This window comes from Cygnus olor, chromosome 21, assembly GCF_009769625.2.
Source record: "Cygnus olor isolate bCygOlo1 chromosome 21, bCygOlo1.pri.v2, whole genome shotgun sequence".
Taxonomy (NCBI): Eukaryota; Metazoa; Chordata; class Aves; order Anseriformes; family Anatidae; genus Cygnus; species Cygnus olor.
Genome location: NC_049189.1, coordinates 4,244,652 through 4,271,223, shown reverse-complemented (window position 1 = coordinate 4,271,223; position 26,572 = coordinate 4,244,652). Strand labels below are relative to the sequence as shown.

General features: G+C 47.5%; 1 long non-coding RNA gene across 2 annotated transcripts; it reads left to right on the top strand.

Annotated features, from left to right (window-relative positions):
* The first annotated feature begins 709 nt into the window (after window positions 1–709).
* On the top strand, window positions 710–14,257 carry LOC121058295. Of its 2 annotated transcripts, XR_005814158.1 has the most exons (4): window positions 710–2,492; window positions 8,649–8,859; window positions 13,519–13,703; window positions 13,902–14,257. It is a non-coding gene; the product is annotated as an uncharacterized LOC121058295 (long non-coding RNA). The 2 variants fall into 2 exon arrangements; XR_005814157.1 differs by having other exon boundaries at window positions 13,519–14,257.
* Window positions 14,258–26,572: the final 12,315 nt, after the last annotated feature.

Here is a 26,572-nt window from a genome sequence, read left to right as displayed (position 1 = left end):
AGGCAAGAAAACCCTGCTATCAATGAACTACTTTTATGGTCTAATACAAGTAGTGGCCCAGGCAGCATCTGATAGCACAGTACAGCAGGGGAGCTGTGCTGCACTGCATGTCAAAATGCTGATCAGCCCAGCACTGCTGTACTCAGAACAGCTGAGCTGCAGGAATACGGCTGAGGAAAGCCAAAGGTTGTCTTTGAGTATCTGAAAGCTGCATGGGAAAGCAAAGTCTAAAAGATACCCCTATGCTCTTATCTGAATGCAACATTAAGAGTAGATTAGGATTGATAAAGTTTAACAGCGAAATCCTTCTTGGTTATGACATCTTTGTCCTCCCGTACCGAAGTGAAATGCACCAAAATGCACAACCATGGTTCTATTAATGGGCTGTGTTGCAGCAGAAAATTGGTGCAGGGTTTGGGATGATGTATGCTGTTTGGTGCATTCCTTGGCATCTTGCAATTGGAGCTTTATTTCATTAGAGCTGTGCTTTCTCTCATCTTATCCACTACAGATTAACTATGTGTTTCTGGCTTGCAGAGTGAGTGGCCTTGAAGTATTGTGAAATGCTTCAGTAAATCAATACTTTCAAAGCCTTGGCAGTGCCATGTAAAATTTCAGTAAAAGAGTTGGACAGTCAGGGGAGGCTCTTGCTGCTGGTTTTAGCTTTCCCTTGGGTCTCTCTGAAGGCCTTCCTTGGGCTTCTTTACACTCAGGATCTCCTCCCTGTTAATGCCAACTCTGCCATGCAGTAGTAAATACTGATAGCAAGGCATAAGTAACTACAAATACCAGGCTGAGTACCCAGCTTTGTCTCTTTGCCCTTCTGCTGTAAACCCCGGAGAACTGAGCATGTTGCTTTATGCTGGCGGTATAAGAAGTGGAATGGGACCCAGTCCCCTGAATCCTAGGGCTCAATGACTCTTAGCGTGCTGGATGCGAATCTCCATCTGCATGCAGTACGTCTCACCTGGCAAAGCACAGGTACCCTGTGCTTTTGGGTTATGCAACTGATAGGCAGGTGTAAGTGGCCCAGTCCAAAACTAATCTCCAAATGGAAGAGCAGTGATGGTGAAAGGGAAGGGAAAGGCTTTTCTGTCAGTGCCAGGACTCTTTTGGATGCAAATAATCAGCGTATCTGAAAACTTGATCCAAAAGCTTTCAAGGGTGGTATCAAAAGGCAACAATATATTTAGTTTGACCCTGATGTACACTTGGCATTCTGCTATGGTACATTGGAGTATGTGGATGAAAAATTAACATGTTTCAAAACTATCAGTCTGCAACTGTTGGTTCCAGGGCCAGCTTGCTGTAGGGCTCGTGCCCACGTATTACAAATGCCGCCTGGTTTAGTTGTGTCCCCCAGCAAAATCCTGCAACAACCTTGAGTTTGGATTTTCTCTGTCTCACTACACACTGGAGCCTGGAATAGCAGAACCAGAAATCACTGTAACTGGTACCTCCAGGATGCAAAGTGAAGTCTCTTCTCTGGACACTGTTTCTTTTGAGCTACAGGGCTGACTTTCCCATCCAAGCAACAGAGGAGAATGGAGCAGTGCGTCTTGTCTCTGCAACTCATTGAGTCTCTGCAATGAAAACAGGGGGCTGGATCCGCTGTGAAGCAGGGGTCTGCACAGCTCCATTGGATGTACCCCTCTGCTGGCTTCATCAGGGGAGTAGTTGAGGGAGGAACTGCAATCTGTCAAAGCAGTAAGAGGCAGGAATTAAATGCCTCTTGTACACAGGGTAAAAACCTTTCCTGGGCCTGAGCTGGCTGAAGGCAGCGTGGCTTTGCTGAAGTTAGCGGTAGGTCTTCGGATCAGGCTTTGCACTGTCCTGTGTCTCAGGAAGAAAATCAGACTAGTTTGACGTTTGTGTAAGGTGTGTGCTTTTTTCCAATGCAATACCACGGAGAGTGAGATTTCTCCCTGTGTTTTGACATCTCCTGTCCTTACTGATCCCAGTTCACGTGTGTTCTCCCTGCATCTCTCCAGCTTGTGTTCGTCTGAGCAGGCGTGCTGACTTGTGAGCAAGTTCCAGCCTGCCCCCCCAAATTTAGGCTGGCTTAGGTGGGAGCAGAGCCTGTTAGAGAGGCTTCTGCAGATGTCTGACTTGCTTTTCACTTCTTCCCTTGCTAAGAGCAACATCACCAGGTGAGAAAACCCAGCAGGCAATCAAACGGCTCAGCCTCCACCTTGTCGGGAAACAAGGCTGCACCGAGAGCGAGCGCTTGCTTTTTAGACATGATCCTATAGGATCAGGGTTCTTGCAGTGTCAGGGATTTAAGATTTTTGATCTCCCCATCCCCCCCCCCTTTTTTTCCCTGCCTGTCTGAGCAGCTCTGGGCTCCCCCGGCATCACTTCAGCGCAAGGACCCGTCTGACACTACTTATGCCAGGTCCTGCCTCCCGCGCAGGAGAAGCAGTCTGCAACTTTTGCTGCTCCAGGCAGCACTTCATCTCTGAGCAAGCAGCGCTCTGCAGAGTGGATTTGGGGTAAGAGAGGCAACTTCTGAGGGAGGGAGGGTTTCCTAGCCTGCTTTAATGGAAGCTTGTTCTCTGCATGCTTTTTTTAGGAAGGAGGCATTTTAAAGGGAGGCTGTGGTCCTTTCCGCACCCCCCCCCCCGCAGGGCTGTCTTTTATAATTGATAAAAGATGAAAAGAAGTCCAACTTCTGGTGGGTGATTTGCTAATTAAACTTCATCCAGTTTGTGTCCTTTCTGCGTTTTTAATTCTCCCTGGGACCTGCATGAGGGAGGCTGAATCAGAACCAAGTCTTTTTTGATCTGTTTTTTTAAATGATAACGAGAAAGGGGGGGGGGGGGGGGCAAAAAAGGCAAACCGACCCCCCTGAAATGACTCGTCGGGAGCTGCGTTTTTGCATCCTCTCTTCTGAAAGCTGTTCCAGGCAGGTGCAGGGCTCTCGTGCCGCCGGGCTGGTGCAGTTGTGCTGCAGTCCGAGCCCTGTGCTGAGCTGCAGAGCCTTTGCAGGAGCGCATCAGGACGCGCCGACCTGCTGCTGCTGCTGCTGGTGCAGTGCCTCGGCAAGGGAAACTTCTGCAGCCCCCCCCTCCAGCACCTCCCACCCCTCTCAGCGCTCCCCAACCCCCCCCCAGCACCCCACCGTCACCCCCCCAAGACCTTTGGGGGAGCCTCCCGGGGAGGCCGGCGGAGAAATGAAACCCTGCGGCTTTAAGGGCGCTGCGCTCTCCGCTTTTAGCCTCCTGCGGAGCCCGGCCTCGACCGCGGCCTCCCCGGCCTCAACGGGGCCTCCCCCGGCCTCCTGGGGGGGGTTTGGGGGTGTCCGAGCTCGGGCCTCGCCTCCCCGCAGCCTCCCCCCCCAGCTCCCCTTGCGCGCCCCTGGGATGCGCGCTCCCGAGCCCGCGGGCGCTATCGCCTTCCCACGGCCTCCCGGAGTCCGACGGGGGAGGCTCAGTGCAGCCTTTACTCTCCCTACCCGAGCAGAACTTGGGTTTTTATTTTTTTATTTTTATTTTTTGGAGGCCCCAACGCCGCTTGTTGGCGGTGCGGGCTGTGATTGTGCAGCCGTGAAGCACAAAAATTCACCTGGATGCAAACGTTTGGTGGCAACTTGGGTTTTCCTTGTATAAAAACACACGTTCTTAACCGAAATGTGCCTTCCTGCCCACTCCGCAGGCTTGGTAACTGAATGAATGAATGGGGCAAGGGGGAAAAACTGCAGTTTGTGCAATTGCTGAATCTGTTGAAATAGCAGTGAAGTCAGCGGGGCTGAAGTCCCTGTAGGTCCGGATTTCAGCTCGTGCCCCGCATTGGGGGGGAGCTGCTCAGCCCGAGTCAGATCCTTGCTGCCGCTGGATGACATTAGCTGGGTCTGGAATGGCCAAATATTTGACTTCCCCTTTTTTTTAGTGATGTCTCCTGACAACAGGAGGGGTGTTCTTGTCCCCACTGGGGCAGAGGCAATTACTGGTGTCTGCGGTTCTGTTTGAGTAGTCGTGTATGTTTATGTTGATTAGATCTATAACTGGGGTGGGTTTTTTATCTTGTGCTTGCACAAGGACTGGGAAAAGTCAGCCAGATCAGTAGGAAAGGTGAGCGTTGCCCTCGTCGCAGAGGAGGGAAGCTGGGACCAAAGCTTGATCTCTCAAGGTCAAGCAATGCAAGGTGGTGGTAGAGGCGAGCCCCTCGCCACCCTCAGCTGCAGAGGCTTTTTTATATTCAATGAAACCTGCAGATCTTCTGTCAGAGCTCTCTGGCCTCGGTCCTGAAGACCCAAGAAGAGTCACAGATGACGTAAGGACCAAGCCTTTAACTTTGCATGATGTAAATCAAGCTCTAAAGTAACTGAAAGCCTCAAATGGCTGCGATGCAGGGACTTTTTGCACCCTGCTAAGGCTGTTACTTATTTTCCTTATGTCATCACATTAATGAGCAAAGAGACTTCACTTCGTTTTCGAAGTACTTATGCATAAGTTTGGCATTTATAAAGGACCACTCAAATTGGTAGAATGGGACCAAAACCAAAATAGCTGAGCTAACATCAGGCTTGGTGTAAATTGCCAAGGGATAATGACTGGTGGGGTGTTCCAAAATATGGGCACTGTGAGGGCATATGGCAAAAAATCAAATCATTCTCTGCCTTTAAAACTGCTGCTTAAAAAACAGTGAAGTGCTCTGGAACTGAACAGGAGAACAGGCTTCACCAGAGCTGGTACAAGTGACAAAAGCATGAGAACTGCAGGCACGCAGCTAAATTTTCTGGAGTTTGGCTTTCTGGAAGTCAAGAAAGACTCCAATAGGCACAAGAGCCTATTGGAAGGGCTTGCATTGATTCCTTGCAAACTTGGCACGATAACTGTACCAGATATAGAAAATAAGAGTGATCATAGGGGACAAAAATGAGCCAAACTGAGGCTTGTGCCTTTCAAGTAGGAGTCCCTGTTCTGAAGTGCCATCCTACTGGTGCTTCTATTCAGGTGAAGTGTAACTGATTGCATACTGCCAAAAGCAAGTTAAGGGCAAAGAACCTTCAGTGCTGAGCAATGGGAGGAGAAGTTGCAAAAGATGAACCAAGAGGAGGGGAAAGGAAGGGGGATGTGCTTGATGCTCTGTCCTACTACGTCCTATGCTGCTCCAGCAGCTTTTGCTTTACACGCCTGGGGAGGGATCCTCAGCACACAGTAAGTCTTATCTGGAGCTCACAGCACCTCGAGCACCACCCTAGACTTATGCTGGGTTGCTATGGGCATAGCACAGGATAGATACCTAAAAAGAATGACTATAACAAGTCAATGTAGTGAAAAGCCTGACTCGGTGTCTAGATTGTGCTTCTGGAAATCTGAACTCAGCTGCAGCTAGTGAAAGACTGCTTTGGTTGCTTTCCTCCTTTAATGCTGGTCTCTCTTCTGGAAAGCAGCTCTATTTTTTTGACTGCCATGTTGATGCTGGAATGGGTTTTCACATTTTGGGCTGCCTGGGGTATTTGCCACTGCTAGAGGTGTCTTTATAGGAGCATAAAGTGTTTTGAGAAAGTACTGGCATTATAAAATGTAAGGAAGATTATTCCCAGTGCTTGCTCCTAGGGCTCATGAGCTTGCATAAAGATGTCATACCAAATTCTTTGTGGTTAAGGCCAGCTTTGCTACTGGAGCATCGGATTGCTCTGCTCTACGACATGCTTAATGAGTGGGACTTAAATGATGGTTTGCTTGTGGATACTGATTCCCCATTATCTATTTGCAGTGGCTGGTATCACAATAGTTAAAGACTGAGTCAAATGACAGCAGGTATTTTTGGAGGAGAAGGTCATGGGTTCTGAGCGGTGCCCCACTGCAGAAAGCACACATCATTTAAATAATTGGAAATGTCTACATTTTAACTCTCGCTTTTGATAGTGCCATTAAGTTAAATGCAGTATAGTACAAATGTTGCTTATTTCCAAGCTGTATGTGCTTCTTCCCCCGGGCCCCCTAATTAATGATATACTTCCCGGGTATTATGTGGCACTGCAGCAAACTTGCTGTAAATTATTGTCTTCCAAGAGGTCTGGGTTGGAGCGAAGAAACAAAAGTGTTGTGAGGAAGGGCCCGCTGTATTTTACTAAGGGGGATTTAATAATTGCTGCCGGACCCCAACTGGAGAGCCACTGGTAATGCTGGTTTCGGTGAGGAATATGGGAGATACACTTGCCCTTCCCAAATAACTGTGTCAAGCACTTTGCACTTCTGCCCATTTTCCCACTGACCTGAAAGGCTTGGAGTGGGGCAAGGGAGAGAGGCTGCTGCTTGCAAAACCTCTGCAGATTCTTCCAGTTGGCTCTTGCACTGCAGAACCCGGAGCGATGGGGAATGCAGGGGGCGGAGGGAAGTGTTGGCTGTCTCCGTTGTGCAATGTGATGCACCAGTGTATTAAAAAGCCTTACCAGCTGCTGTAAATTGCTTTCTGCCCATCCCCATCTGACATGTGAACACAAGAATTCCCATGTGCCAGGAATCTTAATGGTTTTTCCTCTACTTCTGTGCCTGGGCATAAATGTCCTTAAGATGCAATTTTTCCAGCTAAACCCTTAGAATTTCTAATTATGCTACGAGATCAGAGCTGCAGCAGGCTTGCCATTCGGCTGCCCTCCTTGTGCCTTTCCCCTGCTTCTCAGACAACTGATCTTTTGAGAAGGAAGAGTCCCTGCTGCTGAGTGAGCAAGAACTGAAATTTGGCAAATCTAAATGGGTTTTAATTTGCATCAATATTCTGCTGCAAGTAACTGTTTATAAACTGAGGGCAAAGCTTACCTCATCTTAAAAGCTTACGTGTGATGAACAGAAAGTACTCTGTTCTTGTATTAAGATCAAAATCGAGAAAGGTTGTACTTACTGAAGATGCCCTTCATTTGGCTCAGCAGTGTTCGTATTGAATCCTGTGGAAAAAAATAAGGTCCCTGCCCCATAAAACTCAGTTGAGAGCATATTATATTCAAGAGAAGCATGGAATTGGCGTTGAATGAGCTGCTGACCTTGAATAGTTGGTGAAAAATTTGAGGCCTAAAATACATGGATTGTAATTTAGCACCAGTCATAACTTGTCAATACCTTTGTTAAAAGATGGGGAGTCAGCTGATTAAATACACTTTGATTAAAAGGGGGGGATTAAGTGGAGAGACATCTTCAGCTTTGAAGGTCACTGTCAGAACGGGGGAAAGTTCCTGGTTGGGGTCGTCCCCAAAGTGCTGCTTTGGCTCCTGTGGAGCTCCCAGGCTCAGAAATGCTTCCTCACGCATCCCTGCTCCCAGGGGATGCCCGACTGCAACTTTACACATAGTGATGAACACACTTTTTTTGGTAGAAGTCACTGCTGTGCTACTGCAGCAGTGCTGTCAGCGGCAGGGCATGCAGCATGAGCCTGTGTCTCCTTTGAGCAGTTTCTGGAGGAGCTTGAGAGTGCTTGCTGTGCTTCAGAGCAACGTTTGCGTGGCTCCAGGCAAAGAGGGGCTTGGAGCAAATGTCCTTGAGCTGGAGGGCAGGAGGAGGCTGGGCACTGAGACCTCTCTCTGGATTAACCTGGGCTGTGGACAAGCTTGTAAGTTAGAACAGCGGGTCACAGCCTTGAGGGGATGGACCTCGGGGTGCGTAACAGGACATGCTCCTAGCTTGAGGCCTTCTTACAGAGCCAGTAAAATCAGCATCCCTCAGGGCAAAAGTGCTCTGCAGAGAAGCTGCGTAAATGAGGTTACGGCATACCGAGGGTAAAACCGAGCAGGATCCTTGTGTACACCTGGTTTAAAGGAGGGGTGGTGCAGTTGAGACCAGCTCCTCCTTGGAGGCTCGGTCCTATGGACAGGCGAGGCAGTCTGTCAGTCTCCAATTACTGAGGATCAGCTCCAGGGCCCTGGGTAGCTGGGGGAGAAGCGGAGAGGAGGGAGCACTTGGTGGTTTGCTGGCAAGTCACCCGCTCTTTGATGCACTGCAGCAAAAGCCCTATCTGAAAACTCTTCAGCGAAGGACATTGCAGGGAAGGGGGGGTGGGAGGACTGAAAGATGCTGCTGCCAGCACTGTGACAGCCAACCCCTGTCCTCTGCTCCCCTCGCAGTCATTTAGCAATTGAGTTGGCCAAGTCTGTTGCCCTGTGTCTGAGCAGGATGCAGTGTCCTTTCCCTGGATGTCCTTCAATTGCAACGAGGGATGGTCCTGCCTGTAGGCATGTCCCAGGGGTTTTATTTTAACAATTCGGGTAACAGCCGGGATGAGGAAGCAGCAAGGCTCCAGTAGGTGAACTGAACTTGGGTGACGAGCCACCACTGCAGCATCTGCTCCGCGACTGCCTGAGCCAGGATGTTACAAGGTTCTGGGGACTGAAGTGACGGATGTGGCGCGTTACGTAGCAGCAGTGCTGATGGAGAATGAGTGTGGAGCAGGGGAACGGATAACTGCTGATGCAGTGCAGGTGATATTTGGACTAGTGTTGCTGCAGCATGCGCAGGGTGTCTGGACTGCACCGAGACAAACAGCAAGATAAATGGCAATTCATGCGTCGTATCTGCTAGGGATTGAATCTCTTCAAGTGGTAATAGCTTTTTTCAGACACCCCCCCCCCACCCCAACAAATATATGGCTGCTGCAGGGGAGGTGGGAGCCTGCAGGCCCTGCTACCAGATGATCTGTTCTGCCCCTCTTAGGAGAACTGCACCCGGAGCAGCAACCCAAGGGTGGAAGAAGACCCCAATGCTCTGTTGGCTGGCTGCTGTCTGACGAGGGCTCTGAAGTGCTCCCGAAGGAGATGTGAGATGTCCTACAGTGCTGCTTCCACGCTGGACCCCTCGGCAGCATAACCTGCTAACTGAGCAGTGTTTGGCCACCTTGCTCTGGAAGGAGTTGCAAGAGAGTGTGGTAAGGGCTTAACTCCTTATACTATGCTCATAATATGGTAGAGGCGGGGGGACGTTTGCTTAGATGACCTTGTGTGGAGTTTCTGGTGACACAAGTAAACTTTTTGTCATGGGAAAAGCAAAGCTTGGAGGAGACTTTAGCTGTGAGAAAACTTGCAGTGGTAAATTTTGTTAATTCTGACTGTTCCTGTACAACACCCGAGTTGAACACATCACAGGATGAATGTATTTCTGCTGGTAGGTAGCATTCACGATATTAACGCTTAGCCGATGTTTATTTTCAGGCTCTTTATTTTAAGACACTTACTCAGCTTTACATGTGATGAGTGCTTCTGGTAACAAAGCTATTAATGCAGAGCGCGGTTACTGGCAGTGTTGGTGTGTTTGTTGTCTAAACAACTTGCATGGCATGATATCGAAAAACAGCCACTTGAACTGTGAACGTGGCATTGGCATTCGTATGCCTGTGCAGCTTGATTTAAAGGAGGGCTCTTTATGTCCTGAGGGGCTGCAGTAGCAGCCGGGAGGATGGGGAGACCTCTGCTTGCATGCTTTCCGAAGCTTTGCTGCAGTTCTGGTCTCGATGACTGCTGTGTGCAGTGCTGTCTGAATGTCAGCTGTTCAGAGCTGCTTTTCACTCGGCAGGAATGGGAGGGGAATTTGGAGCAGGATTGATCAGGAAAAGCATTTCTTCTGTGGCAGTTGTGTCAAGAGGAATCACAGGGCTGCAGCAGCGATAGAGGAAGTGTGGTGAGGCTGAAGAGCTGTCTGTTCTCACTGCTGACCCTGTGCTGTTTGTTCCCTGTGTACGAAGGCAGATCCTTGCTGCTGCTGCATGGGCTTCCCTCCTTAAGCAGCTCTGTGTGCCAGGCACCTGAACTGGACCCTTCCTGGCTGGAAGCTTCATTGGCTCTACAGTTCTGAGGCATGCAAGAAAAGAATTAATACCTGCGATCTGGTTATCTTAAAAAGGGGGAGAAAAGAAAAACTGATGGCAAAATGCTCGCTGTTGAACTGCTTGGGATAAGTGACCCATTGTCTCTACCTGTGTACTGGTAGGAAAGAAGTGGTGAGCTTCTCCCCGCTGCCTCTGAAGGACTTTTGCATCTGCACCCATCCTGCTGCAGCCCTGTGCCCCTGGTGCCTGCAGGGACCCTGCTGGAGGACATTGCTGGAGGAGGGCAGGGCGCCGTGTCCCCAGGACGTGGTGACACCTCGGGGGCTGCTGGCTGCCTGTCCCCCGGCAGAGGGAGGCAGCAGCACACCGAGTCACAGGCATGCAGCCATCAGCTGCTCTGTGCTCAGTCAGCCTTCGTCTAATTAAAAAAAAAAAAAAATCACTCACTGAAAAAGGCATTTCTCTTGCTGCTTAACGATAAAGCCTTTGAATAGCAGGGATTTGCTACCTGTAATTGCTCCGGCTAATCCTACCAGCAAGCTCCGTCCTTCACCTCAGCTACTGCTCTTAATTCAGTCCCTGTAGGATGTTTGACAGAGCAAAAGCTCAGGCTTGGTCTGTGCCTTTGGAAAGATTAATTGAATGAGTGAATTTGGAAGCATCTTCCATCTCTTTAAGAGGCAAAGGCACGCAGGAGATTGATGGAGACCCTACTCTCCTCCTTTTCTGAGGGAGGTAAGTCAGATATCGATGTGTACACTGAGAAAGTGGTGGAAATACTAATGAACTCAGCAGCCTGCAGTTAGCTCTAACCCTGTCCAAGGGAGCTGATCGAATAACTTAAGTTTCTTGCAACTCTGCTCTCATGACTTTAGGACAAAAGTCTGCCTTTTGGCACCCTGCTTTTTTTTTTATTCTATTGCTGCGACCCTGGCTTGCTGCTCTTCATTTGCTCCATCAGCTATCGTGCAGGATCCCTGAGCCATCCAGGCACTGCCCTTGTGCGTGGGTGCAACACTGGGGAGGGGAGATGGTCCTGGAGGAGATTAGAGGCTGTTTGAAGAGGTGTCTGCTTCTCAGAGGAGTAACGTGGCTGCATCCTTTGTAGCTCTCTCTTCTGAGTCTGCAGGGACAGGATTTTGCATTGCAGAAAAGTAGAATATGTCAAAGTGCTTCAACACTGGTCTTTTGCCTGGCTGGGAGCTTCAGTGTCTCAGTCCATCTGGTACAAGTCCTTTCTAACAGGGAAGATGCAAACCATATCAGTGTGTTGAGGCGTACCTGCACCTGGCACTTATTTCTGCATGCCTTGCCATGTGCAGCATATGGCGAGCTGGTGTGTGTGTGTGTCCTTGCTTTAGTTCAGGAGCGAGAGAAAGGATCTTAGAGGAAAATGCTTATCTTGCAGCTGGTACATGTCTGAGCAAGGCCAATGAGACTGTCAGGGTGGATGGGGAGCTTGAGAGGTCAGATGCTTCAGTCGTCACTGCGAATGCTCAGTGGCCCAGAACTTCATCCCTTGCTCTGTGCTTGAATTAGTACAGTTCCTTCTGCTAATCGCTCTGCCTCCGTTTCCTGTTTCTGTCAAAAAAGGGAAATGTTCACAGGCTGTTGCGAGGCCTAATTACCTACAAAATGTGCTGGGAGAGAGTTTACCGGCATCCTTGGAGACCAGAAGCTTCTGGGAGATGATGCTCCTGGTGATGTCTAAACAGGTTTTTAGCTATATAATGAGACAGTGCATGGCTGGAATGGACCTGAGCTGCTGCACAATGATGGGGAAGGCTAATTGGCACGTGGCTTGCAGTGGTGGTTGGTATTAGACTATCTGCGAGGTGTTTATTCAAAAAGAAATCTCAAATATTATATTTCTCCCCTCTTAGGCAAAATATGCCTGCACAAATGAATACTGAGATATCTATAGATATATCTCTCTCCACCACCTTCATTGGCTGCTCGTCTCTTCAAACCCAGCGCCTCTGGCAATTGTGGAACCATGAGCACAGCCAGAGTGCTGCCAGCCAGGACACTCCGCCAGCCACGCAGGGGTTGGGAAGGCTCGCTGAGCTCTGCAGGCTCCTGCCTCCCCATGGCTTTTCTGTTCTTCTTGCCAGAGCTCCAGCAGCTTGTTTAGTTACTTTCTCCTTAAATATGAGGCAAGAGAAAACCCAGAGTTAGCAGGTGTATTTGTTCTATGTGACTTTTTTCCTCTGCTCTGAAGACTTAAGTTGTTTCATGATGGCTTTGTTCCAGGGCAGTAGCTGGAAGTTGTGTCTTCTAAAGCCTTGCTTGTCTTCTAAAGCCTTGCTTTATCTCCAGACCCTTGTAAAATGCAGTCTCTGGTCACCTACTTTGTCCTCTTTTCTGTCTCTGCACCTGTAAGCAGTGATTGGGTTGCTAAACTATTGCTTTTTCCATGCAGTTATTCATACTGTAAATCTGAATTAGCAATTTTGCAGCCACAGGAAGGACCCAGATCTTCCTAATCCTGAATGTAGTTTCTGTAGTGTTTGTTTTTTTTTGTTTGTTTGTTTTTTTTTTTTTAGCTGTCATTCTGCAAAAAGGTATAAAGGTATGGGGACGGGAAGTATATGTGATGGCTTGTGGGAAAGGTTTCTTTAAGCTTGCAGGAGATGTGATGGTCTAAGTAGAACCGATCATTGTGCTACCCCCATGCTTTTTCTGCTATGCTAGCTTAGCTTTGTGCTGCAGTGTAGCAGACAGCTTCACTTTGAACAGACCTCTAACATCCCCAACAGATGCTCTTTGTAGATTGAAAGGGTTACTAAATGTTTCCTCAGCTTAAAGTAGACTTCACATTTGCAGTGTTTCAAGGGTAGTGGTGGAGGCTGTGCCTGTAGCACACTTGCTGAGTGGCAGCATGCTCACTGATGCCACTCATTTCGCTCTGGATTTATGCCTATGCAACTGAAGGGACTTTGTCCCCATCTCATTAGCTATAATTAGCCTCTACAAAGTATGCATATACAGGCGTGTGCATCTGTGGCAGCCTTACTAGAAGACAGCTTACGGAGAAGTTATCTGCAAAGGAGCTGAGGAGAGCTGGACGTCTGAGTTTTCAAGACAGTGAGTCCATGACAGCTTGCATTGCTCTGGCAGCCTGAGAGCTGCTTTGGCTTGTGTTCAAGTTCCAGGTGGTTAATGTGTCTTAGTCACCAGCCCTTATCCATCTGGCTGCCTAGGTAATAACTTTAGCAGTGAGATCACTGCAAGAGTGAAGTAATGACATGCTTAGACTCTAGTTGTCTCGCTTCAAGTTCAGATGGTAGATGAAAAGTGCCTTTGTACTTGCAGACTATGGCAAATAAGAGGCACCTGACTCAGGCTAGCACTCCCTCTCTGAGCTGACACTCATTGGTAACTCCTGTGAATGCAGGCTTGGAGCCTGTGCTCACAGGCAGCTAATGCAGCTCTGAAGCGTGGCGAGCTAAGCTGAGGGAACTTGTTCAAATATATGACTCTAGTTAGATGCCTTCTACACTTACTTGCTGCTGAAGGTTCCTGACTTAGACTCCAACCAAGCTATTTCCCCAAAGGAAGATGTAAAACAGGTTATTGAGGTTTGTCAGGTTTGTATGAAGACCTCTGGCTATGCTTAGCTGTGTTTCACTTAGCCTCTGGGAAATGCTCATGAGATAAGGCCAAAGGGCTTGTTGAGTAGGCACAAACTCTTTATATAACAAATACAGCTGTGAATACAATAAATGCTGCTGTATATAGAGTATTTATGTCCATTCCCAGGCCTCTGCTGCAATTAAGGAAGCTGGTCTCTCTGCTTGGCACAAGTGCACAGCTGCACTCGCCCGCACTGCTCAGCTGCTCTTGCAAAGGAGACCTGGAAACACATAATCTGGGGAAAGTCTGGATTCTTTTATCTCCTTCTCTGGATTCTTTTATCTCTTTCTCAAGGAATTTGCCACCTATATGTTAGTGATGTTTATTTAAGGGGAGAGAAATCACATATTAGTGACTTGTGACAGACAATTTGCATCAGTGTCTGTGGATCTGTCTCCATAGTGGTACTGTTGGTGGGAATGGATGGGGAGTGGTTGGGACTTTAAAGGATACACTGAAATTGCTGTAATCCTCCACACTATCTGATGATATTGTTTTACCCTTGGTAGGTGAAGTGGTAATATAGTGCACTATGATGTCTCGGATGTAGGATGGAGATCAACAAGCTGGCACTCAGCAGAGAGGGTAAGTAACTTCCCTGTACATGTATATTTTTCTCACCTGGCGTTAAAACCTATTGCCAATGTCTGTACACAATACCAGTTTTTAATTAATGCATGATACTGTGACCAAGGATAACTAAAGGCAAAATATGAGTTTAAACAAATCCACGTTCAGATCATAGTTCCCTGGAGTTTGAGGATGGAAGGGATCCACTGAAGTAATCTGACCACTGAGCAGCAATAATTCATTCAGTTACTCTAATAGCTTGCTGGGCTGAACCAGAATGCCAGAAAAGTGAATCACCTTGATTTGAAGATAAAAATAAGCCCCCCATTACTGAATTTCAGTCCCTAATGTCCTGTTAAATTTTCTGTTTAGTTTAAGCTGGATCTTTGGAGTTGGCCTTCAGCTGGTGGCTGCAGCAGCGTCCAGTGCTTCTCACTGGGAAGAGGGTCCTGTGCTGTAATCCAGTTATGTCTGAAGGTAGCTTGGTTTGGCAATAAGGGCACTGTCAGTGGGATGTCCTCAAGTGCTCCCCAAGTGTCAGAAGAGCCCTGAACTCTCAACAAGAGTAAGCAGGGCTGAAACTGCAGCAAGAATAGCTCAGCTGTTAGTTGCTTTTCCTGTGCTCTGGAGAGCTTTCATCAGCGAGACCCATCCTTAATGAACTTTAGGTGTAATCATGGTTCTGAAGTGGTGACGGCTCACGTGATGTAGAGGCAGCAGTTGCCCCTTGTGTGGCAGGGTGCCAGTCTGTCTTCAAAAACTGTTCAGTCATGGTGCCAGCATGCCTGTGGGAAGCCTTGGATTGTTGGCTTCCAGATATGAGCCCTTTAATGAGGTTGCTCAGTTTAATTTTTCCATTCAACTATCAAGTCTCAACTGTCTGGGCAGTGCCCAGAATTCCCTTGTCCCTGCAGTAGTTGTGAATAGGTGTGTATTTACAGCCGTTAATCTCCTTGGGGTATGTCAGAGGAATACCCACCTGTGCTTGCCAAATCTTAAGCATTTGGCTCAAACCTCATGTTTAGAGAGAATTTCCAGGCCTGCCCTAACCTGTGGTGTTACCATAAGACCAACCCAAAGGAACTGATGTGCAGTGTGGAGCTGGCACAGCCACAGACGTGCACCTGGGGATGCTCCTCTCGAGCTGCAGCCTGCATGCTGGGGAGTGTCCCGAGTCAGGCGAACAGCTGTGCGTTGTGCTGCAGGGGTGTATGGCTGCTCTGAAGGGATGGGGGGATCCAGAGCACAGAATGAATGGGGAAAAGTCACTACATGCACACAAGGGTAGAAATTCGTCCAGGCTGTCTCTATGCAGCACGGCTCCCTTAGGCCACTTTTCATCTTCCTAGTTATTGCTCCCTTCTTTAAACCTTTGGTTGGTTGGGTTATCAAAACCAGCCCTGGCTGGGCTCTCTTGCTGAGTGGGGGCCCTTGATATCTGGTGGAAGCTTAGGAGTTTGTAGCACTTCCTAAGTTGGGGATACAGTCAATTGCTGTTTGTGAATATGCCAGCAAGTAATGACAGATTTTTCATGCTTTGGCAAACCATAGCCTTGGTAAAAATGAGACACTGGTTATCTCTGGTAATCCAGGTAGAAGCCTCCTTTTCCTTCTACATTCATCCTTTTTCCTGCACCCAGAACAGAAGTGTTTTCCCATCCTTCTCACTCCAGCTAAGAGGACTGATGAATCTAAGGGACAGTAGTAAATGTCCAGGCTGCAGCCTGTTTTCTAAACTTTATTGCTGCTTCTGTTCTCAGAGTAGGCAACTTCCCAACTTTTTTCCTAACTTTCAGATACAGGCAAGGAGGCTGGGCAGCATTGTATTCTCTAGTGTTGGGGAAGTAGTAGCTCAGTTAAGCTTGATGAAGTTTTAGTTTAGCTTGCTAAGGACACTGCACACTGTTTCTCTGAATGCTTCTGAGATCTCAAAGCCTTTGCATTTTTTTGAGCAAATACAATCATGTCTACTGCTTCTTCAAAACTACAGCAAATTTTGAGTTTCCTGACAAAAGCTCAGAGTTCAAATGGCTGCATGACACATCTCAGAGATAATTGCTCCATTTGTCATTAGATCTAATTACAATCAAATTTGCATCATGAGTGATCTCTGTAGGCATCACTTGGGTATCAAAGTTATATCCCAGCTGGGTCAGACACTGAAATTCCCCTAGATCATTTTAAATCTAAAATAGTTCTATGTTTTTAGTGTTCAAAACACTTCTCCAAACCAAGAAGCTCCACTAATGTTATAGTGAGCACAGTAATTGTGTGGCCTTTTAAGACTTCTTTCTTTTTTGTGGTCATGAAATGTTTTTTTCCCCCCTGCTCATCTCCCTTTCCAAGTCTGTCTTGTCACCCTAGTGCTTTGACTTATTAGATCTGTTCTTTGTGGCCTGGCTTTTCTCTTTGAAAGCTGAACAATTCCCTTCTTCATCTTGGTAGCGTTTATAGACTCATAAAACATCCTTCTTGCTCCTGTCATTTTCTTTGACCTAGAATGTATGTTGAAGGTGAATTTCTCCAGACCCTCTAATTACAATTTCCACTTATACCTATTTTTTATACTGTATATCATATTATAAACTGTATTTCTAGTGACTGAGCTCTTTCTAATTTGATTGTTGTTTCCAGTAGCTCTGTCTCAGTGAGTTACAGCTGAGGGAGTTGAACTATTTTTATAGGATGTGGCTGGGGGGGAATCTTTGACTGGAGACTTGAAATATTGCTAAATTGTACTAAATGAGCCCACCTTTGTATTGCTCTGAATATCAGGAAGTGGGAGAATGTGAGTGCCTCTGAGCAGTGTTTAGTAGGATAAAATCAACAAGGTAGTGTTCTTTTCAATATATAGTTATATACATCTTGGTAAAGCTATTATGTGTTGCATGGAGATTTATTAGCCTCCCTGGAAAATCATGCTGAAGATCTCCCTCTGCAGAAGAATAAAGCTGTGGTTGTGAGGGGTGGTGGGTGGAAAAGCAATGTTATTTCCTGGGCTGCAAAGAGCTCTCCTCTCTCACCTTCTAAGGAAAAGAGGCTGTTCAGTTGTTTCTTATTTGAGAGTGCTCACCTTGGTAGTTCGAGTAAGGTGGGAATAAGTGACGGAGTCGCTCGCAGCAGCCCTGCTGCCTTCCTGGGCTTGTGCTGCCCTGAAATCAGGATCTGGCCCTGCAGCTTTACTAATACAGAAAAGTAAATGTGATCACCCACTGATATGAAGGAGAGTTTTTTTTTTTTAAAAAAAAAAAAAAATCTGCATGATGTGAGAGGGGAGGAGGCTGCTGCAGTTGTCTCTGAAGGGCTCGTTATTAATTAGGTGTGTGCACAGCACAGGCTTCTCTGGAGAGGGAGCGAGGTACCCAGGCCTCCTTCCACAGCCTCCCTGCTGGTGCCCAAATCGGTGCTGGGGGTGAGGGGACACATTTTGGGGTGGGTGGGCTGGCATGAGGAAAGCCTCCAGACCCCGACAGCTGGGTTTGCGTGCCTCAGACCTGACTTTCTGGTGTCACTGCCGCAGCACTCATCTCAGTATTTTTTCCCCAAATGCTGGAGCCTCCGACGTGACTGAAGTTGTGGGTTACATTCCTTTGCCAGGGAGAATCCCGGAGAAATCCTGCGTTCTTCCTCACGTGGGCTTCCGCCAGAGAGAGATGAAATGCAGCCCTCGCAGCGCTGCCGACGGGCGCGATCCGTGTTGGCGGCGATGGACGATGCTGCGATGGGGGATCCAGGCCCCACCTGGTCCCATGGAGCCCTGCCGCAGCGTGTGGGGCTGCTGAGGCTGGGCAGGCTCGGGGAGAGGCTTCCTTGGGGCTTGTCTGGGCTTGTCCAGGCCTGAGCCTGCCTCTAGCTGTGTGATCACAGGATCCTAGATCACGGATCTGCCCCCAAAGCTTGCAGCAGGCCCGGAGAGCAGTGCCCTGCTACATCTCTGCCCTCCTGACCATCTCCTTTCCTCAGGTGAGCGCAGCCCGATGTCTGTTTGTGCATTGTGTCTGTCTGTCTGTCCTCCGGTGCTGGCTGCCTGCTGTTGTGTGCAGCCTGCCTGTGGCTGTGTGGGGTGGTGGGGAGGTGGCGGTGGTGGTCTGTGCAAAAATAATCTGAGTTTAGTGTCCAGAGGTCCTCGGGCTACACGGGAGCACTTTTAGGAAATGCCCTCGCTGCTTTGTTATGGGGGTGTGGGGGTGTTTCCTTTAACTTCTCCCGTTTCCCCTTCCGTAGCCCCCTTCCTTCCTGCAGGCATGTAGGTTGGAGCTGGGGATGCTGGTGAGTGCCTGGGGTCTGAGGGATCCCACAGGAAGATCCAGCACCCCAAAAAGCAGCCGTGTGCTCGCGCTGCCTGCGTGCTGCGGCTGTGCAGGGGAAGCTGAGGATGCTCCATTGCAAGCAGGGGACTGGACATGAGGCATGAGCAAGCAGGGGGTCTGGGAAGCTGCCTGGCCTCTGCATCCAGGTGGCAAGGTAGCTGAGTTTGTGGGGGACGAGCTGCTTGAGCTGCCTGTGGTTTGCCCAGCACTTACATGGGGGAACAAGGAAGCTGAGTGCTTTCTGCAAGCGATTTTTGCTGTCTGCAAGGTGCTGGCAGCTGTGTCCCTTCCACTTAGCACAAACTGTCCTCTCCGTCCTATTTCCAGTGCTGTTACCTGGCTCAAAAGGTTGTCTCCATTCATTTTGTAACGGAAAGGATAAATATGTGGGGGAAGAAAGCTCTGTTCTGCTGTCTAATTTTGTTCCTCCCTGTTCATGCCTCCTGAACACTGACAAAGTGAAGCTGGGCTGTACCTGTGCCTGGGTGCCCTGCGCATCCCCCACCTGCTTACCGTGAGGTTTCAGGTGTCTGTGTGAACTGCCAGGGTGTTGTCCAGTATCCAGGTAGCGATTATGTTACATGGGAGGTGAATGCATGTCTGAAAGTGCTAGCTCACGTAAGAGTTGAAGAAGACACAGAGTCATTTCAGATCAGAGGTAAGCCAGTACCAGTCCGTTAGAGCTAATTCGAAGTACACCCGTCTGCACCAGCCCAGACCTGGGCTCCAGGGGTTGGTGTTTTCCCCTTCTGCCTGTCAGGGGCACCTTAGGTGGGGTGGATGGGTGTGAAGTTTTCCTCTGTATTTTGAAGACAGGATCATGCTTACCTTTTTCATCTATGATATAAAATTTATTAATTTGTAAATGACTTAGCCCCTCATACGTACTTACAGTCTGTTTTGATATTTTATGCTGTAAATGCCAGTGTTTTGGAGTTTCTACTTACTGAGGGAGAGTGTTACTGAGGGTGATTATTGACTTCAAAACTTTTATGTTAGGTGCTTTTTAATTTTTTTCCGAAGTAGACTAGACGTAAGGATTATTTTTCAGGACCTGAAAGTAAACACGTAATATTTGGTTATGATTGCCATTCTTTTCTAGTGACTGCTCTGCTTCTTACATTGGCAACCAGTAATGTTAAAGATGAATCATCCCAGCAAAGTTAGTTTGCGTGCAGACTAACATACGCAGGCAGGCAACTGCAGGGAGCTTCAGATTGGTCCTTGTAACCCTCTGACACTGGCAGTACTGGTGGGGATGTTGGTGATACATAATCCATGCAGCTCTCTTGTTTCTTGAGGAGCTTGTAGTTGAGCAGTATAATATATCTCGGGAGGGGGGAATCTAGGGCTCTGCTTCAAGCCTAGCAAAGCCACATGCACTGTGAAACTGTGTTGGGTTTGTGAATTGACCTACTCAGCCTAAATCCCAAATGGGGCAGTGGTAAAGGACTCTTAGGCTCCTAATATAATAATACTAGGAGGCTCCTTTTCTCTCGGCCACTTGCTGCCTCTGCACCTGACCCAAGGATGCTGAGTGCAGACAGCTCTAGTGGCCACACTGCACTCTAGTCATTTCAGTGGCTTGTCAGCAAGAGAAAGCTGGTTCACTTATTTCAAGTAGCTTCAGAAAGCTGAGGCACCAAGGAAAAAAACAATTGAGGGATGAATGATGTTGGAGCAGTAACATGAGGTTAAAAGCACTGCCTGGGAAACTGCACTGACTTCGATGGAGAAATGCGAGGGATGCTTATTGCTTTGTCCTTTTGACTTCAGATGGAGATTCTCTAGAACTAGTTTTGTGGGTTTGTGGGACTCTTTACCATTCTTCACTTAGTCTGACAAAAATGTCTATGTAGACACAGAACTACAGATAGGCTTTATGTAGGGAGTTTGAAACTATGAAAAATCTCTCCTTACCTATTCTGATAAAAACTCATTTGGAAACAATAGCTTATGAATTGTCTATTGCTGCTAACTGACCAGTTGTGTTCTCTAGTACTCTGTTCTGTTTTGAACTCTTTTGTATCATGGAGGATGGACAAGCTTGTAATGCAAATGACAGGATCATACTGTCAATGAGAAGAGAATGGGATGTCAACAGGCCAGGCCAGAAAAACAGCACATATTTTCTTGTTTTGAAGCATGGGGGAACTAGAGAATTTGCTTTTAGTATAGATTTTGAAAAATCTTTTCCTTGCACTCACTCTGGCATTGGTTAAATGAGAAATAAAACTGCTTTCTTGGTGAGATTTCAACCGTCCTTTATATTAAAACAAGGTTATTTCTATCTGCTCTCTACAGCTGGGTGGAGAAGACTTCTCAGCAGGATTCCTTGTGTGACTGGGGATCTTTTTGAGTATATGAAGAAACTTGCTAGTCCATTATATAGGCACATCAGTGTTTCCTTGCATGTGGAAGGTAGAATACCAGTAATCTTCCAGTGACTGGTACAGACCATCTCTTCCTGGAAACAAATTAATAACACACGAGCCATTGTTTGTTTCCAGAGGGACTCAGCTGAAGGGGCTTACACAACTGTGGGGCTCTGATCCCAGCCTTTAGTTTATGTGCTTTTTTCTATTTGCGTTTGAATGCGTTGTAGGCGCAGTGACCAGACATCAAAACTAAGCCCAGTCCATCTGAAGCCATTTTCTGCCTGAAACAAGATTCCTTTACCCAGATAACAAGAGAAGGCTTTGGTAAGAATTACTGTACACAATTTTGCTGCTGAACAACAATAACAACAATATATTGCTGAAAAGTGAGTCTGAATCTTTCACTGGAGCCTTTCTGTAGGTGTTCTCTGTTAGTGATATGTGTCTGGTGTTATTTCCTTTACAAGGGAAGCAGCTGAGATGCAAGACTCATACCTTGCACAGAACATTGCAGTGCATTCATGATTGACATGCGTCTTATAAGGGATGATGGTCTTTAGTGTAACTGTGTTAATTCCAGATAGTCCATGCCAAGTGCTGCTATATTTATCTCAGAAGCCACCTGAGGACGAAGCTCGATGCAGGAGCAGTGTCTGGCACTGCTTCAGTGCCTTTAAGCCCTGGGTGGAGGAAATGTGGGGCGGGAGGATGTGCTGCTGGGGAGCATGCTGAGGGTAACTGCCCTTTCACCAGCCTTGGTGTCAGCATGCATCTCATCTGCTTGTGCAGATGGGAGGGCCAGAAAATGTGCTGAATATAATCCTGAAATTCACATCTTCCTCCCCTCTGCCCCCCATGCTTTGGCGGTGCGTGGGGAGCACCTCTCAGCACAGAGGATGATGGCAGCAGCAGCCAGTGCATGGGACTCTTCTGGAGTCCTTTGGCTGTTGTGGTGAGCGGCTGACTGGCCGTGCTCATCAAAATCTGAATTTTCCTAATGTGGCTGGGCAAGGTGAGAAGCAGTGCGGGCAGCAGACCCTGTTCTGACACTCAGCATCTTGCCCTGAGGCAAAGATACACAAATCTCTGCCTAGACCTGAAGAAAGTAAAAAGGCAAGTCCAGAAGGAGTTTCTTTAAAGATCCCTCAAAATCCTGATAGAGGAGCTTAACAAGCAAGAAAGGCAGAACTGCTGTGACAGTAAAATCTGCTATGAATCATTCTGGCAGTGTCCCCTCTGTCCCAGCAGATTGAATTGCAGAGGAGGGGCAGGTCAGGAAGTTCTTGGGTTCAATAACCTCGTCTTTCCCAGGCCCATCTGGGCTGTAAAGCCACAGGCTTTTTTGAGTGGCAGTGCTGGGGTAGACATGGGGCTGCAGATGGCTGTTGACTCCAGGTTTATGATCTATGGCTAATGTTTGTGCACTGCTTGGTTAATGACTCATGCATACATGCTTAGGTGTGGTGTACAGTCCTGAGAGCTGCGGTGCACTGGACTCTGCCCAGGTTTCTCCTGCGGTACTGAATCAGCAAGACCCCTGAACAGCCTGCTATGCTTAGCTGCTGCAGAATGGAGCCAGTTAGGGAAAGTAATAAACTCGCTTCCAGGAGCTATGGCAGTGTTGGACAGAGCTATTTTGTCCAAGTCACCATCGAACACCTTCTGTGACATGTCTCCACAGAGATTAATGCGGCTCATGTAGATGTGGGAGCTGACACAGCTGCTAGCAGAGCTGTGAACTGTTTGTGTAAGCTCCAGAATGACAACTTCTTAAAGCCCTTCTCGAAGATGCTAGACAGGGAGAACCGATGTTAATTGCATTTGACAAATGACTGCAGAGCAGGTTTAACAGAACACTTCTGCCGTTAACAGTGCTTCTGCTTAAGCCTTTGGGTGATGAGGTTCAATTTGTAAGGGTTTTGTTTAAGTTAGATAAGCTTTGGGGGGAGCATTGTTTAAAGGAAAGCAGTCAGATAATATGCAGAAAGTTTAATGAGTGAAACATGAAGGTGCATCTGCTCTTCTGGTAACAATTGCTAGCTGCTCTTCTGACTGGTGAGGCTGGACTGCTTTGAAGAGCTTGCAGTCAAAGCTAAGATGTGGCTGTTGCTCATCTCTGAGCTTGTTTGGGAAAGAGGAGGTGGGGAAAAAAGGTAATGAAAGCTTCATTAAACGTTATTTGCGGGGGGAAGAACAGGATATACTAGAAGGCAGAAATCATTGAGCTTTTTTGCTTCATGTAAAGATTGAAATCAAAGGGAAGCTGTAATGAATCACAGAGTGGTTTGGCTTGGAAGGAACCTTAAAGCCCATCCAGTCCCAACCCCCTGCCATGGGCAGGGACCCCTCCAACTAAACCAGGTTCCTCAAAGCCCCGTCCAGCCTGGCCTTGGGCACTGCCAGGGATGGGGCACCCACAGCTTCTCTGGGTAACCTGTTCTAGTGCTTCACCACCCTCTGAGTGAATAATTTCTTCCTAATATTTAATCTAAACTTACCTGTTTTGAGATTAAAACTGTTACCCTTTGCCCCGTCACTACACTCCCTGATAAAGGGTCACTCTCCAACTTCCTTGTAGGCCCCCTTTAGGTACCAGAAGGCTGCTATAAGGTCTGTCTTTAAGCAAAGAATGAATTGTTTGCCTCTGTTGTGAAGGAAGGCATAAGTCTACGGTATTGTGTGTGGATAGGGTGAGAGGGGTTCCACTGCACGTTATGTAGAAAAGTTCAGTAAGTGAGGTATGTGTTAATTCCACGGCTTTATCTTGTTTTGATGTGAAGGTTTAATATTGCATGAGCCAGTGGGATTAGCCAGGCCCGGTGAGAACTGCAAATAAAGATTCATTTGGGTGAGATGTGGTAGATTTTAAATGTCATGTTTCTTAAGGTGTGGGAGGAGATGGTTACTACTAGATTTTCTTCAGACTATCCTTAACTGCACTGTGTTTTACAGCATTTGTGTCTGTATTTCTTGATGGATGAGGTGATTTTGGCCGACAGACACAGCTGTCCTGTAGGTCTTGGTAATGTAATAACCTGGACTGCTGCCTCAATTTTCCCTGCTATATGAGAGAGTTTTCGCACTTCTTGGAGTGCAGAGAGGTTTGTGGAAAGGAGATGCTGAGAGCAGATCTGGCTTCTGTCTGCAACGTGATCCCGGGGCTACAAAGCTACTGCTTTTCCACTTGTCATCTGCAGTAAGGCCAAGCCTGCAACCCCAAAAACTGTTCCTCTGAGCTGAAATTAGGAGGGTCAGGCATGCAGCAGGCTCGGACTACTTTATTCCTGTCACTTTATCTGCTGCTTACCTATCTTGTGCAATTTTTGCCTGTCCTATTGTGTTTTACAGAAAGGAGCTGGTAGTGTTTGCCTCTTCTTTTTCCCTTAGTTCTGCTTTCTTTCAGACTGCTCGTGACTCACTGCAGAGGTATTGTCCCATGTCTTTATTAGCAGCGAGGCTGGCCTGCAGGAGTGGTGGCAGGAGGTGGGGTGGAGTCGCAGCTATATCAGAAAGCCGGAACAGTCGGAGTTTGCAGCGAGTCGGAATTATGAAGCAGGTGCTTGCACCTCCCTGGGACCCGTGCTCACCGTGCCTGCGGTGTACCAGCCCCGGCATCGGGAAGCTGGGGTCACTCGGGAGCTCAGATGGACTGTGTGTGCCACTGTCAGCTGGACCACCTACTGCAGAACTGCAAGGAGTCGGTAAATCTCTCTCCTACCTAGGGTCGTATCAGTGCATTTCATAAGGAAAGTTTTTGCTCTGTGCTTTTTTTTTTTTTTTAAAGTCAAATGGTGGCTGTTAAGCAGTTTTTGAACTTGGGAGATTAGCTTCCTATGGGGTGTTTGAGGATGGGAGGAGAAGGAAGTGACAGGAAATATATGATAATGCTGAATAAGCATTGTGGGGACTCCGTCTAGAACCCTTTTCTGGCCAACTTGTTGGCATACCCCAGGTGTTGCAGTAGGAGATAAGATAATCAACAGTAGTTTGGAAAATTTGACACTAACCCAAAAGCCAGGATCTGCATATTGTAGGACACAAATCAGACTGAATTTATCAAATGTGTTATCTTAAAAAGGGAAAACCTTTAGGTTACAAGTCAGGAAAACTACTTGGAGAAGCAAGGTAGTTCCTCCCGTACCTGAAGATTCGTAATAAGAAATCCAAACAGTTTTGGGAGAAAGGAGAGAAATTGTTCTTGTTCTGTAGCCACTGCTATAGTGCTTTATATATAGCTTTAAGATTTTTCTCTGGCGTGCCAGTTCACCCTAGTAAGCAGAGCAGACTCAGCTAGACATAACTTCTGATTCTGTGGTGTAGAAATGGGCAAGGTTGATTAGAAGAGCCTGCACAGAAGTGAGCATCCTGATCTAGTTTTAACTTAGGCTTTCTTTAAATAGGCAGCTGAACTGGCTGATATCCAGGAGTGTCTTCTAATCTAAATCGTTTCGAAGTTTGGAAACTGTCATTTAATCTTTTTTTTTTTTTCCTGTTGCTGGGTTTCGCCCACCAATTTCGCAGACGAAGCTTCAGCTGTGCTTTGCCTTAAAACAGGAAGCACTCGAATCCCCCAGTGGTAGGATCTCCTTGCATCAGGCTGCCAGCAGGAGAGGTTTCAAACTTCAGAGAAACCTTGTGTAATTCTTCAAGTAGTAGCTCAAGGCTTGTGAGCGGGTCAGTTGCTGCTTAAAACTCCCCTTGACAAAAGGAGGATGACAATGCTGGGAGTGAACGTGAAATAAATGTGCCTGGTGAAATGCAGCTTATGGTATCACATAGTTCAGTGATGACAATGATTTCTGCAGATCTTACCTGACAGGACTCTTTACCTTTCTTGGAATGCAGTATTTCCGTAACAGGGGAGAATTTCTGTCCTCCCCACCCATCAGCTTGTTTTTACAGCAGAGCTTTCTGTGTGGGCTAACTCCGTGTACTGTTATGTGATCCACCAAACTCATTTCTTGCTGCTTTGTCATCCGCATGGTGACAGTGAGATCACTGTGAACTGAAACAGGTCTTGTGTTATCTTCTCTAAAGGGAAAAACCCCTTAGGAGAAGCTGGAGATAGCAGGACAACCGCAGGCTGAGATCTCTGGGTGCCAGGAGCAGTACTCAGTGGGTTAGACCTGAGAAATTTGTGTCTAAGATGCTGGCCCCAAAGCATCTTTCACTGGCCCTGTTGCGCTTAATTTTTAGCGGCTGAAAAGGGTTTTACAGTCCCCGGATCAGGTAATTCTGCAGTCTCATTTCTCCCCGGAGGAGGATGAGATGTGTTATCTTCCTCTTCTGTACCTGATTGCTTTGGTCTCCTGTAGCTGTGCTTGTCCCTGACCTGGTAATTGCCTTTGAGATAGTCTGGTTTGTTCTGATCCTGGTGGGAAATGTTGGAGGGACGATTAGGTTATTGTTTAAACAAGATAGCTAGTTCCAGAGTGGGACGGATGCGTTTTCAGGGCAAGAAGGTAGGGACTGCTGTCAACTCTTGATTTTGATGTTTTAGAATTGTTTGCTTTTTTCCTCAGGGTTAAAAGGTTTACAGTCAAGAAGTGATTTGTTAATTAATTCTTGCCATCTCCTGGGAAGCAGGGAACGGAGCCCTTGTTCTGTTATCATGATGCCTGGTGGGTATCTGTTCTCTGCCGTGGTGTTTGGTGTGCAGTTACTGCACTTCATTTCACCTTTGTCGGTCATCTCTGATAGCATATAGAGGGCTTGAGCTCTCCGTTACCTCCACTGCTGTATTGTACAACAGAAGCCACTGAACTTCATCCAGCGACTCTTGCAATAAACCCAACTGGCCTGTCCTGAGTTACTGTATGCTTTCCTGGAAGACCATGTACTGCAAATTCTGGACATTCTGAAGACTCAGCAATAGCCAGGAGTTCAGGGTTTTAACGTCTGTTTCTCACTTGTAGGCATTTC